The following is a 14,769-nucleotide window of genomic DNA, read 5'->3' as shown; positions in this document are numbered from 1 at the left end:
GACTTTAGGTGACAATTCAATAGATCCTCACTTTTTGTATAAAAACAGATAAAATAAAACCAAGAAGATGTTCATGGGACTACACCAGCAGTTTGGAAACCTGAAGACAGAGGTGAGTGCAACTGGCCCCGTGGAACAACTCATGAGAACTCTGTGGGTTTCATAGTAAGCATCAATCCTGCTCTCTAGAAAAGCTGTGCCAACAACAGACATGGCAAAAGGAATCAGAGAATGAGAAGCAAAGTTTCCTGAACAGCCCTCTGGGAGAAAATGCACAGATCACTCATTGCTTTTATTTAAAAAAATTTTTTTTTTTGGAGTAAGTATACTAGGGATTGAACTCAGGGTCACTCAACTACTGAGCCACATCCCAGCTCTTTTTTATATTTTATTTAGAGACAGGGTCTCACTCAGTTGCTTAGCATCTCCCTTTTGCTGAGGCTGGCTTTGAACTCAGGATCCTTCTGTCTCAACCTCCTGATCCGATAGGATTACAGGAATATGTCGCCATGCCCATAATCACTCATTGCTTTTAACCTTCTCTTAAGCCATCCAATGATTAACAAATTTTTTCTGCAGCAATGAGTTCCCAGGCGCTGCAAAGCTGGCACATCAAAGGGCCAGGGGTTCCAATCTGCTCACCATTACTACTTATCACAAACTACCTAATCACCAGCTTGAAACCCTGATTCCCACCAGACACCCCTGAGCATCTTCCCCTCTTGGCCTCCACACCCCACAGTCAGCACATTTGCTTCCAAAGGCCTCACCTTTCTCCAAAGCCACCAAAACGGGCATCCAACTGCCTTGTGACTGCCAGCCTGTCCTCTTGCTCATCTGTCCTCTAACCTCTGCCCTGTACTCTTTGTACAAAGCATATCTGGTTGTGCTCTTCACTTGCTTGAAACTAACTTTAAATCAGGGCTCAGACACCTGCAGCCTGAGAGCATCCTGTCTCGCAGGGAGTCCCAAACCTGCAACGAGAACCCCTTGGTGAGCCTTCAGATATGTCCTACCCTAAACTCATTTTAATGCCAATAAATGTGAATGTATGGGGGTAAGATCCAGGCACTAAGAACTTCCCAGGTGACTCCAGGAACTGCCAAGATTTCACAGTTCTATTCTCTGGTCAGATGACTGAAAAATGAGCACAGGTGTGGGAAAGTGCCTCTTCTCAGCATGTGGCCTTTGTTTTCCTCTTCCACCTTCATCCACTGCCACCAGCAATCGATGCACATCATTGAAACATTGATTACTAATTTTCCTATGTTTCAAAAGATATCAGATGCCAAAGATGCAATTGCCCATAACTCACATTGATAACACACTTACATTGTTCATACTGTACTGCTTTTATTAAGTTTTTAGTTGTTTCTCATAAACCTACCTTGAAACTTCAAGTGTAACAGCTTTCATGGAAGTATACACTTTCGCCTGCCTCTTTCCACCTTTAGGAGTCCTTATTCTCTCACTTTTTTTGAAGTTTTATTGCAGCTGTTAGTATTCCTAACATTATATGTATATGTGTATGTGTTTGTGTGCATGTACAACTGCACATAAATGTATAACATTTTAGTGATCCTTTAACAAAAATATTCTGTTGAATGAATCTGCATTCTGTGTAGTCTGGGAAGAGATAAGTAGAGAGAGAATGGGAGAGAGATTAGTTTTGATATGTTGTTTTATCTTATGGGAGCAGACAATCTGAAATCCATGGCACCTGTCAGAAGGATGGAAATTCAGGAAAAAGTAGATGCTGCAGTCTCAAGTCAATTCCATAAGTTAGCAGCTTGGAAACTCAGATGAGTCTTCTGTGTTGTAGACTTGAGAAGAATCCTTTCTGCTTTAGTAACCTCAGTTCTTGCTCTTAAGGCTGTCAACTGATTAGATGAGGCCCACCTACACTATAAAGTGTGGCCTATGTTACTCAAAGTCAATGTTAATCACAGCTAAGAAGTATTTTTCCACATCTAGACTGATGCTTAACCAAACAACTGGGGACCATAACCTTGCCAGCAGGACACATAAAAATAGCCATCAAAGAGTGGTGGTCCTTCAACTCACCCACTGTGCTCACTGGTTTTGACTGGAGCCAGCCTGTGCATGTACCTGGTTGCCTTGTTCAGTCTCTTGCTTATGCACTTTTGAGAGGTCTTCAGGTTTTTTCTGCTCTGAACCTCATTGCTATGAGCTTTAGGCTCAGGCCTCCCTTGTGTGAGACTGTCCTTGTTATATGTTCTGGAATGTGGCTGCATGTCACAGGGCATATGAGAGGTCAGTCCAGGGGTCACACCCAGCTCTCTTCCTAGAAGTAGCATTAGTTGTCACAGTGTCGATAACATGTGAGATGCCCTTGGTCTAGTCTCCTTGGAGGTGTCCAGGCACTTTCTCATGGTCTCTTAGCTGTTGGCAATAAAACTTTCAGAAGCTATTTCATTATGAGGTCTGTATTTATTGCCATTGTTAATGCTACATTCCTTTTCTGTGTTTGATAGTCATTTGTATTCCTTTGTAAAATTTCTGGTCATATATTTTGGTCATTTTTAACTAGATTAATTATATTTTCTTACCAATTTGTAGGTTATATTTACATATTTTTAATTTTCAAGTGTGTTAGTTATATTGAAACTCTATCAGTTATATTGAAAATATATTCTTAAATTTCTAAACATTTTTAGTTTAAGACATCTTTCTTCCCCCAGATAATCAAGCATTGATTACATTATTCTTGTATCCATTATTTATAAATGTAAATGACAATGTGTCTCTTAGTTGCTTTGGGTATATGCGAAAAATTAATCCTTGTGAAAATATTATTAACCATCACACAAAATTGAGTACTACTCAAGTCAATGAACCATAAGTCAAACATCAGCAATATGGTAAAAACTACTTATCTTTACATTCAAAGAAAAATGCATGAACTTCCTATAACAATATGGGCATATAATTTAAAAAACTCATACTCACTTTACATTATTCTGTTGCTAGTAACATCATGAGATGCTTTTAAAAGTCATAAATATTGTACTATTTATAAATACTCTGAATAGGAAAAGAATTAGCTGTAAATTTTATTCTCAAAATTGATCAATCAGGAAGAAAATACTAGTTAGGCAGACAAAATGTATCAAAAAAAGGGTATTACTCATATATTCAGAAGATATGAACAGTATAGATTCATTTCTAGTGGATTCAATCCTATTTACACATTTAAAATACAATATTACATTTCAATCTGTCAAGAAGCTGACCACATTTAGCACCAGAAAAGGAACTTGACTTTTGCTTCTGAGCATAACCTCAATATGGGGGTAAGAAAGATAGTAGAATGAAGCAGACATTATTACTTTATATATATGTGCCTGTATTACCAATGTGATTCTAAAATATGTACACTCAGAAAAAAAGAAATTATATCCCATCTATATATGATATATCAAAGTATATAGGTGAATTCTACTATCACGTATAACTAAATAAAACAAATTAAAAATTAAGAAAAAGAGAGAATTGTGGCTTTGACCAATTGCATTGCCTGCTGCATCTCCCAAAAGAGCAAGAGTGCATGGCTCTCGGAAAACTCCCTCTGCTGAGAAGCCTTGCTTACCTTCAGTCTGGTCCTCACAACTAACCTCTTACACTGTTACCAGGAAAGCCTAATGTGTGCATGGGAGTGGGTATGTCATGAGGAATAGAACATTCAGACATTTAGATTGTATATTGCTTCCATTCTGCATTCTTCTTGCACACTACCCTAGTGTGTAATTTTGCAATGAATTTTCTCTTGTATTTTACTGAACATGTTTTGTTGAGGGCCACAGCCCAGTCGGGATGACACATGGCATTTTGCTGGAAGGCAGTTGTTGAGAGGTTAATCCAGTGAGCCATTGAGATGATGAAGGTTATGTTAAGCTGTGTATTCAATTGTATATAGACCTTTACTGTCTGGAAATAGGGCTGCTCTTGCTGCCTAGGGCACCCTCTACTTTGGAGTTCCCATGGAGTTCTCACCACCTGAGAGAGTGGGGGCAGAGCCAGGTGGAGAGCTGAGAGAGTTCCTGGAGAGTGTGCGTGGAGTGCTGGTGAAATTCGGGCAATAAAATTTCCTGTTTGAAGATACAAGTGCGTTGTGGCGGCTCGGTGATTTGTGCCCAGCCAGACTTCGGCAATTTTTAAATTCTTCAAAAACTCTGTGATTCTAGAATGCTGAGTTGTTTTGTGACCCTCTGTGTTTTCATGCAAAATGAAATGTCTAATTGATAGGAGGTTGCTGTTACATCAAAGTAATTTTGTACTTAATGTAATTTCTACATCTGCACCAGCATTATACTATTTTAATCAGAACAACTTTATAATGACATTTGCTTAATTTATAATAATAATAGCTTAATAGTTAATTGATAGGCTGTTAGACCAGGATGCAAGAAAAGACCACTGACTCCAATTAAAATCAAATTAAAGCAAGCTTATTATTTCAACCAGCTGGGCTGCCATTCCCTCCCAAAATGGCTGGAACAAAACAGCAGCCCCACCTTTCCTACAGCCCACCTTTATAGCCCAGAAAGTTACACAAAAGGGGGGTTACAGATAACAGAACTCTGACATGCATCACACGAATGGTAGTTTACATTTTTTTTTTTTGGCTGGCCCCAACATCAGAATATGAGGACCATTAGAGCCTCAGAGAGGGTTGGGTCTATCAAGGCCAGACCCACTCCAGGTTCCTCTTTAGATTTCTTGGTGTTTTAGCCTTCAAAATACTTGGGTGGGGGAGAATGTAATGGGAATTGAATTTAGGGGCACTCTACCATGGAGCCACATCCCCAGTCCTATTTTGTATTTTATTTCAGAGACATGCTCTCACTGAAGTGTTTAGTGCCTGCTTTTGCAGTGGCTAGCTTTCAACTCATGATACTCCTGTCTCTGCCTCCTGAGCTGTAGGCATTACGTGTGTGCACCACCACAACTTGCTACCTTAAAAATTCTTTTAAAAGTGACCTAGACTAAGTCTTATATTGATAAATGTAGTATATGCCTTTTGAATATCCTCTAATAAAATTTTATAATTTGTTTATAGAAGTCTTAAGTCTATTATTTGATTATTTAGGTAATTTCAGTCTCTGATACTATTGTAAATAGTATATCCTGTTCAATCACAATTTCTAATCATTTGCCACTGGAATATAAAACTTTAATTTTACTTTTATACATCAAGCTTTTATTCAGGAACCTTGACAATTTCTATAGGTATTTCCAATAATATTTCTGGAGATTACATTTTTTTTCTAAATATAAATAGTTTGGGTTTGGGATGTGGCTCAAGTTGTAGTGTGCTCGCCTGGCATGTGGGAGGTACTGGGTTGGATCCTCAGCACCACATTAAAAAAATAAAGATATTTGGTCCATCTAAAATTTAAAAAATTAAAAAAATAATATTAAAAAATAGTCATCATTTGAAAATAATGCAAGTTTAAGCTTTCTATATTTCAGTATTCCATTCTTCTACTTTCTTTTATTCTCACTATATTTTATTCATGAGGATCTCCAATACAAATTTGATTAAACATGGTGATACTGGGTATGATTATTCTGATTTTAAAGTAAGAATTTCTAGGGAGGAGAGATGCTAGTAAGAAATCTGACTAGAAGCCCTACCATCCTTCCTCCCACAAAGACAACTCCCAAAATAAGCAATGCATTTTGGTGAGGGGAAGTGAAGAGAGCCTCAGAGCACATCTAAGGATCAGCAGAAGCCAGATAGAGCATGGGAACCTGGGATGTTCACAAAGAGTATAGGACAACTTAGTGTCTGACATGCCATCAACAGCCAGGAGCAGCTCAGAACAAGGGAGCATCCTCCCTGTGTGGACTAATCAAGCAAGGGGACCCCAGCAGCTTCCACCCAAACCTTAGACACTTCCATACTCACTACTAGGACTCTTGTATTCTCATGCCACTCAGCTCCCCTGAGGGGACTGCCTGGAGTCCACACATCTGAGCTCCCAGAAGAAAAAAAGGTGACTGTGTACCCGACTCTTGTGGCCAGCACAACTATTAGACCATGGCACCTGAGGACTGGAAATATTGCTGGATTGTGCCTTGCTTAGGTGACAAACAGCCATGGCACCCCACCTTCCCTGAGACTTATGCACTGCTAAACCACTCACACTTGGTGGCCTGCCACTCCTGAGCTCAGCCCCTGTCACAGCCTACCCCATGGGGCCAGGCTGCAGTGAAGCCACACATCAGTGCTTCCAGGCTCTGGTGCACCCTTCCCCTCAGAGCCTGGGCTAGGACTGTATGCTGCCTCCCGGAAGAGGCATCTGAGTGCCCACAGCAATCATAACCCACATCTGACTGAAGTTTCACATCAATTCTTGGGACCTAGCTGAGCATCCAGACTTGCAAGGGCTGAGATGAATGTAGTGCCATGGGTTCAGAAAACAGAGCATTGGCTGAGCTGAGTCCTCACCCTACAGGTCAGAAAACCCTACAACTCTGGGTAAGAGCCAGGACCTTGCAATCCTGGAACTGTGTGAGCTTTCTAGACCTTCCAGTCCTAGAACTGGATAGGCCTATGTGGGGGGTTGTTGCTCTGAGTGACCAGCATTTTCCTTCCCTGATTGGTTGCAGCTCTGTCAGTCACTTCCAGTGATCTTGCCACATGCAAAGTGGCCCTAGATGGCTGCCCTGATCCTGAAAGTAGCAGAATGTGTCTTCATGCTTAGGCATTCCTTCCTATAACCACAGGGGTCGAATTACCTTACCTGTCCTTGTAACCCTGCCCCTCTTCACCTTTTTTGGATGATATTTTCTAAAGAATGAGGGTCTCCCTAGTAAAAGTCCACTCTTGGACATGCTCACTCTCACCAGCCCCTTGTGACATTCCTTGCTCTCCCATTTGGGGAGCTTGAGGCAGAGTAGCTGTCCTGGCTGTTTTATTTGGTGTCCGAGGAAATTCACTCAACCTTTAGTTTGGCTGCCTGCGCTGCTGAGCGGCGGCAGGCCTCCCAAGATTCTGCAGTCCTGGAACTGGATAAGAATTCTAGACCCTACAATGGAGTGATATCCCAGAACCCTGCAGTTCTGGAACTGGGTGAGTTTTCTGGACCTCCGCCCATTCCTGGAACTGGGTGACCCCCAAGCTGCTGAGCTGCTGAGCCACTCTACTCCCTAGAGAGGAGTCATTATATATATTTGTTTTTCTTCCCTTCTTAAGTGCAGCACTTTGGGAGTCCATCCTTGAACTGACTGAGTTTACTCCCTGGCTAGGCGTGAGGTGCTCAGACAATTTTGACGTGGCAGAGCTCTCCCCACCCTTCTTGGGTTTGAGAGCTCTTCCATGTGGAGGCGTGTCTCACCACTGCCCCAAAGATCCAATCATTGCGACCAACCTTGCCACATTGCCCCCACTTAACATTCATTGAATGAAATTTTCCCCCGAATTTTTTGTTTCCCGATAAAAGCCCTATCCCTAGTGTGTTCTCTCTCTCTCTCTCTCTCTCTCTCTCTCTCTCTCTCTCTCTCTCTCTCTCTACCCCTTCAGTAAAACCTCACTGCCCCCCTGGGGAGCTTGAGGCTGAGGGTTCAAGGAGCCATCCCAGAGCTGGTTTAAAGGTAAAATGGTGTCTGTGTGTTTAATTTAAACTCCCTGAGGACTTTCCCACGTGACCAAACTGTTCACACCATCTGCGCTGGCTGTGGACTAAACAGCACCAGAAATTCTTTTTGAAATCACAAAATGTAGATCAACTAGGAGTTCCTTTGAGTTTGTTGAGATGAAAAGTGCTTAGAACAGTACCTGACCTAATAAATTTTCAGTACACTTCACCATCACCTAATTAAGATCAAACTTTCTTACTCTCAAAATGAACTTAAATACATTATTGTTTCATTCTAATGACATATATGTTTTCACTGGTTGATAGTCCAGGTAGAAAAAGTATATAAAGTGATTTATAAGTCAAAACATTTCAAACAAAAGGACTTTTTTGGGGGGATAATGGAAATTGAACTAAGGGACACTCAAACATTGAGCCACATCCCCAGTCTTATTCTGAATTTTATTTAAAGACAGGGTTACTAAGAGTTTCACCATTGCTAAGGCTGGCTTTCTACTTGAGATCCACCTGTCTCAGCCTCCCAAGCTACTGGAATTACAGGCATACATCCAAAAGAATGTTTTTAACCAAACCCTCATGATGTCAAGAGAAAATGCATTGAAATTAAAAATATCTTAAGCACGCATTTCTTAAGACCATTATAAGAAACACAAAAAAGGTTAAAATTGACATAAAATTAAAATTTATAAAGATAAAGTTAAGGAGTTGAAAGCTATCAAATGTATTAAAATCATCTAAAGTCAAATAAGACATAATATATCTATATAATTTAAACTATAATATTATATAAATATATTGCATATTATATAATACATATATAATATAAAATAGAAACAATATATTTATATAACATTCTAATTTATATTATATATATTTATTTTATCATATATACATATAATAAAAATATATAAATTATATATATAAATTTTATGTATATTAATATATAAATATATATTCATATTATATATTCATAATCATATATTATATATAATTCATATAATATATTTACATAACATATTTATATATTTATACACAAATTATATATATTTATGTATAATTATAGAAGCATATATATTATATAAATTATATATATTACATATAAAAATATTTATGATTTTTATGTACTTAAAATAAATGTAATATAATACATGAAATACATATATATTACATACACATATAATAGAATAATATATATAAAATAAATATATAAATATTATTTTATTATATATAACATATTTATTATATATCATATAATATATTTAGATTTATATTAATTTATATTATATTACATATCATTGTAAGGTAATTATATAATAATATAATTTCTATAAGATAATAATACAATTATTATATTAGTATAATTTATATTAATACAATATATAAAACATATGGGTTATATTATAATTATATATAAACAACTTATAATATATCATATAGTTATATGTAAATCTATAATATGTTGTATATAATATATAATACATAATATATAATATATAATATATAAATATATTATAATTTAAATTATATAGTTTTGTTATTTTGCTTTAGATGTTTTAATGCTTCTGATACTGTTTTATCCCTTAGCTTTATCTGTAAAAATTTTTATTTTATGACAGTTCCAAACTTTTAGTATTTTTTTTTTAAATAACAAACATTTATTGGTGATACTTATGGTAGAAAAAAAGTTCCTACACCAGATATGCATGACTCAATCATTAAATTGAACATTTATGAAGTGAACACATATTCTCACCTATATTTTTATATCCAGTTTTTTAAGATAGCCAATTCCTCCTCTCTCTCTACCCCAAAACATGTGAGCAACTGCTAATGCAAAGCAGTAAACAGCCACTTGGGCTATAGCATTTTCAACTCCAATCTGTGGTGAAGATTCCAATTACATTCAAGACTTAAGTTCTCTCAGTTTTCTCCTAATGAAAGTTCTGAGTCCAGTATTTACAATATTAGAGCACTAGCAGATCAGTGTCTTCAACTCATCTCTTTCTGCTGTATTCTCTTCACCAGTTGGGGGAGGGCCTACACTTCCATAGAATTTGCTACTAATTGGCTGAACAATTTCTTCTAGTTCCTTCTTCTTAGTTTTGAAGTCTTCAATGTCAGCTTCTTGGCAGCTTTTCCAGGCATTCAATCTTTTCCTCTACAGCTTTTTCCATGGTCTCCTTATCTTCAGAGGAAAGTTTGCCTCTCAACTTTTCTTTATCTCCAATCTGATACTTTAGAGAGTAGACATAGCTTTCCAACTCATTCCTACTATCAGTGTGCTCCTTGAGTCTTTTGTCTTCCTCAGCAAACTTCTCAACATCATTAGTAATCTTTTCAATTTCTTCAAGTGTCAAGCAATATTGGTCATTGGTAATTGTAATTTTATTTTTGTCCTCTGTACCTTTGTCTTCAGCTGTCACCCAAAGAATAGCATTCACATGTATCTCAAAAGTGACTTCAATCTGGGGGACCCCACAGGAGAAATTCTGTGAGATCAAATGTACCCGGAAGGTGGTTGTCTTTTTTCAGGGGTCCTTTACCTTCATACACCTTAATTGGAACAGTAGGTTGCTTATCAGAAGAAGTAGAAAAGATCTGAGACTTCTTGGTGGGTACCACAGTGTTCCTTGGTATCACTTTGGTCATGACAACTCCCACAGTTTCAATACCAAATGTCAGGGGACATACATCAAGCAGAGCAAGGTCACCTGTTTCTTGATCATCAGAGAGTACACCAGCCTGGACAGTGTCACCATATGCAACAGCCTCATCTGGGTTTAAGCCACAGAATGGTTTCTTGCCATTGAAGAACTCTTTAACAAGTTGCTGAATCTTTGGAATTTGACTAGAGCCACCAACAAGAACAATCTCATCAATATCAGACTTCTTCAAGTCAGAATCCTCCAGTACTTTCTGAACAGGCTTCATGGTAGACCAGAACAGGTCCATGTTTTCTCTTCAAATTTTGCCTGAGTCAGGGTTTCAGAAAATTCTTCTCCTTCATAGAAGAACTCAATTTTAATTCTTGCTTAATGTTGGGCAGACAGGGCCCACTTGGACTTTTCTACTTCATGCTGGAGTTTCAGCACAGCTCTGTTTTTTTTCTAACATATTTGCCAGTCTTCTTTTTGTACAGCCTGATGAAATGTTCCATAACACGCTGGGCAAAGTCTTCTTCACCTCGATGAGTATCTCTATCGGTGGGTGGCCATGACTTTGAAGACATCAAATTGTCAATGGGGAGAAGAGACACATAGAAGGTTCCACCACTCAGATCAAACACCAGGATGTTCTTCTTTTCCTCCCTCTTATTCAGGCAATAAGCAATAGCAGCTGCTGTAGGCTCATTGATGATCCTCATAACATTCAGGCCAGCAATATTTCCAGCATCTTTGGTTGCTTGCCACTGGCATCATTAATATAGACTGGTTCAGTAACAACTGCATGGGTAACCTTCTTCCCAAATAAGCCTCAGCAGTCTCTTTCATTTTAGTGAAAATCATAGCAGAGATTTCTTCTGGAGCAAATATGTTAGTTTGCCCACCTCCAATATCAACCTGAATGTATGGTTTATATTTCTCTTCAAACACTTTGAAAGGCAAGAATTTAATGTCTTGCTGCACAGAAGGGTCATTCCCATTGCTGCCAATGAGCCACTGGGCATCGAAGACCATGTTCTCAGAATTGGAGGTGAGCTGGTTCTTGACTGTATCGCGCTGATCAGACATTCTTCTTCAGGGGTGAAGGGCACATTAGACAGCCTGATTCAGTTGCCCTGATTATTGGAGATGATCTCCAGTGGCAATTCTTAAACACACCGATGCAGGAGTAAGTGGTCCCCAGGTCGATGCCCAGCACAGTACCACGTCGATTTTTTGTCATCCTCCTCAGCCGTGCTGTGCAGAGCAGCAGCAGAACCATGGCCACCAGAGAAAGCTTCATCTTGCCCTAGCTGTTGGCCACTTGCTCTCCTCAGCAGACAGCCAGAAGTCCCAGGCAATGCAGCAACAGGCCGCAGCTGAGAGGAGGGAAGTTACATTTCTCTCACACTCGAGATGCCTCAACTCTGTCAGTCTGTGTTGTCTCTGCCAATGTCTCAAACTTTTTAGTATTGAAGTGCATTTTCTTTCTACAATGATATTAATTACCATAAGTAAAAATTGACAAGTAGAATGCTAGTAAACACAGATTTGCAAGCTTTTAGGCCACTATGTAAATATTAAATAGTTAAGTTAATTGCCAATGCTTCCATACATGCTATAATAACACAAGTGGTCAAAGATGCACTAGAACATTATGTGGAAAAATATATATATTCATACCCAATCAAGATTTTTCAGGCACTTGCATTCAGAAGCATTTTATGAATCAGCACCAGTTTTTTTCCAAAATAAAGCTCATTTTCCCCTACTGCCTCTATTTAATGAGAACAATATTATACATTAAAGATGCATTTACATGAATCATTTTATAGAGAAAATTATTTTAAATTTAAAAATATAATACTTATTTTATGCATAACCTCAAAACACAGAATTTAAAGACAATACCAGTGAGGCACTATCATTCTATATGACTAAAACACTACCATTCTATAGGACTAGCAAACACAATTCAAGGCAAAAAGGCAAAATATACACTTTGGCAATCCTATACAAAATGGGTTCTTTCACTGCATTCTTTCATAAAATAAACACAATACATAAAAATGAAACAAGAAAAAGAAAAAGTGAATTTTGTCAACCCTACACAAACTGTGGCATTTCAAATTCAAGGTCTTGACACTCTTCCATTTGTTTTAGCCTGAGTCCCTGGCACATTGGATTCATGTCAGGCAGGCCGAGCTCCTCAGAGTTCTCTTTAGGCTCAGCAGCTGGCTTCAAAGCATAAGCTGATGTGCTGTCTGCCTCTGGAATATCTTTCTCCACATGACTCAGGGGAGTAAGAGCTGTACTAGAAGGCACTGCTGCTGAAAATGAAGCTGGTCTCTCCTCAGTCCCCCTGACTTTGCTGGTCTGGGTAGGTGGTTTGTAAAATGTTTTCCCGAGTTGGAGTTGCAGTATTCTGGGTGCTCTTGCCGGAGAAAGACGGTGAGAATGAGAGGACAGTCTCACTGGTGCCTCTCTTGCTGTACTGACTGGCATGTTGGGCTGTGTGTCATCATTGCAATGGTCACCACTAACCGTGATGCTCATTGTAACATTTTCCTGGAGTACACTTGGCACAATCAATGCACTCATGCCAGTTAAGTTCTTTGGTTCACATTGTTGTTCCTGTGTTTTTTGTGGAATCTGCTGATCAAAATCATTAAATTGGGAGCCAACAAAAGTAGGGGTATCTTTTCTATTAAGCCTTTAAAAGGTAAGATTTTGGCAAAACTTGTCTGAATTGACATTTCCCACATTTCTGCTGTTTTTCTCATTAGAAGAGCTTGCAAGATGGAACCTATCTATAGGCAAACAGAAACATCTGATCTTGGTGCTTGGTATAGGCCTCTGTATATCATTTGTTGTCACATCAGATTTCAGACTAAGTGGTTTCGTGGTTTTACATGTATTGTCCATCTTTTGTGATGGTGATTTAAATTCCTTGTGATCTGAAAAAGAAGAGATTTTTTTTTAACTTCATGAAGCTTGGTTAATAAGAAAGTGTGGTTATTTATTGATGGGCATTCTCTCAAACAACAGAGTCTTACATATTTTTCCAATATTATTTTCTCAGTTATCTATGCAGAGGAATTAAAATTCCATACAATATTAAAGGCACATTTTTAATTAAATAATTACTTTAAACAATGTATCTTAATAGAACCAATAGTCACATATCACATAAAATTAAAAAAAAAACACTTCCTATAGTAACTTGTTTTAATATACTACCCATGAATGAATATTTTCTGGGTTAAGACATTCCTGATTTCAACAGGCAGGCAATGGTAACTGTAGGACAGTAACACTATTCTGTACACCAAGAAATGCCATGTGCTGAATCCCAAGGATGTTGTCTGTCACTTAATATGCTTTCCAGCTACATTCTCTCTATACTGAGGGCAACACGCCAGAGAATGCTTGGATGCTCTCCCAGCTGATCCACTAATACATGGCAAGATCCTCTGAACAAAGGAAGATTTAAGAGCTGTCAAAATTTCCATTGTGCTACTGGTCCTGGAGACTCCAGATTTACCTCCTTCTCTTTCTCCTCTAGTCTGTTCCCAAGGTCCCTGTTTTCTCCCCTAGAACCCTAGCATCTCACACTCTGTCTTTGCTGCATATACCCCAGAAGCTCCTGTTGCTAGAAAAGTGCATCCCTCTGGCCATGATCCTCATTTTACTGTTGTGAAACACCAGAAAACTGTGTGCCTTGCCACGGGTCTGATGTCTTTCCAACAGCCCTGTTCATAGCCCACAGTACTCATCCCTGTCACCTGGTCCTTCTCCCATATCTTCGAGCAGTGGTTTGCAGACAGGTGCACACCAGCATCACTTGCAGGTCATCATCTAATCTGACCTCCTTCTTCACCAGAGGCTTCTGGCCTTTCTTCCCTGGTTCCCAGGCAGTGCTCATGTGATTTGCTGTCCTGGGCCCTTCTCCACATTGATAGAAGGGAGCTGAGCCATTGTGGTTGGATGGCAACCACTAGAACATATTTACAGTCCTGCAGAACTTTTAGAACTACTTCTAGCTGCCTGGGTGCTGTCTCAGCCCCTGCTTTAGTTCTTCCCTGGACAAGCCTAGTGCACTAGCCCTACCTGCCTTCTTCTGTCAATACAAACTCCTATGTGGAGATATGATGGCATGTGGTGTTAATGATCTTATAAAGAAAAGGCTCAGAATTACCTGGTATGTAATGAAAATTTCAAATATATTACAATTATTTATTGTTATTACTATACCTACCTGGGAATCCAATTTCATTGGACAGCAAAACAAGATTTCATTTAGGAATGAGAAAGAATGAGGTTCAAATCCTTAATCAACAATAATTTAGAGATATGACACATGGCATTATTTATCTTCCTCAGACTGTTAGCTGTGGCTTAAATGAGTCCAAGGTTCATAGCACAGAAGTGCTAATAAGATCAAATCAGATAAATTGAATCAGTGAGTCCAGTGCTTTTTTTTGCAGAGAGTTAATGGACTG

The 14,769-nt window shown here is 38.6% G+C and overlaps 1 pseudogene; it reads right to left on the bottom strand.

Annotated features, from left to right (window-relative positions):
- Positions 1-9,263: 9,263 nt before the first annotated feature.
- LOC101974468 (endoplasmic reticulum chaperone BiP pseudogene) lies at positions 9,264-13,213 on the bottom strand (annotated as a pseudogene).
- Between the last annotated feature and the right edge of the window lie 1,556 nt (positions 13,214-14,769).

This window comes from Ictidomys tridecemlineatus, chromosome 10 (assembly GCF_052094955.1).
Source record: "Ictidomys tridecemlineatus isolate mIctTri1 chromosome 10, mIctTri1.hap1, whole genome shotgun sequence".
NCBI lineage: Eukaryota > Metazoa > Chordata > Mammalia > Rodentia > Sciuridae > Ictidomys > Ictidomys tridecemlineatus.
The sequence above is the reverse complement of the archived record's forward strand: the minus strand, read 5'-3'. Positions and strand labels throughout refer to the sequence as shown.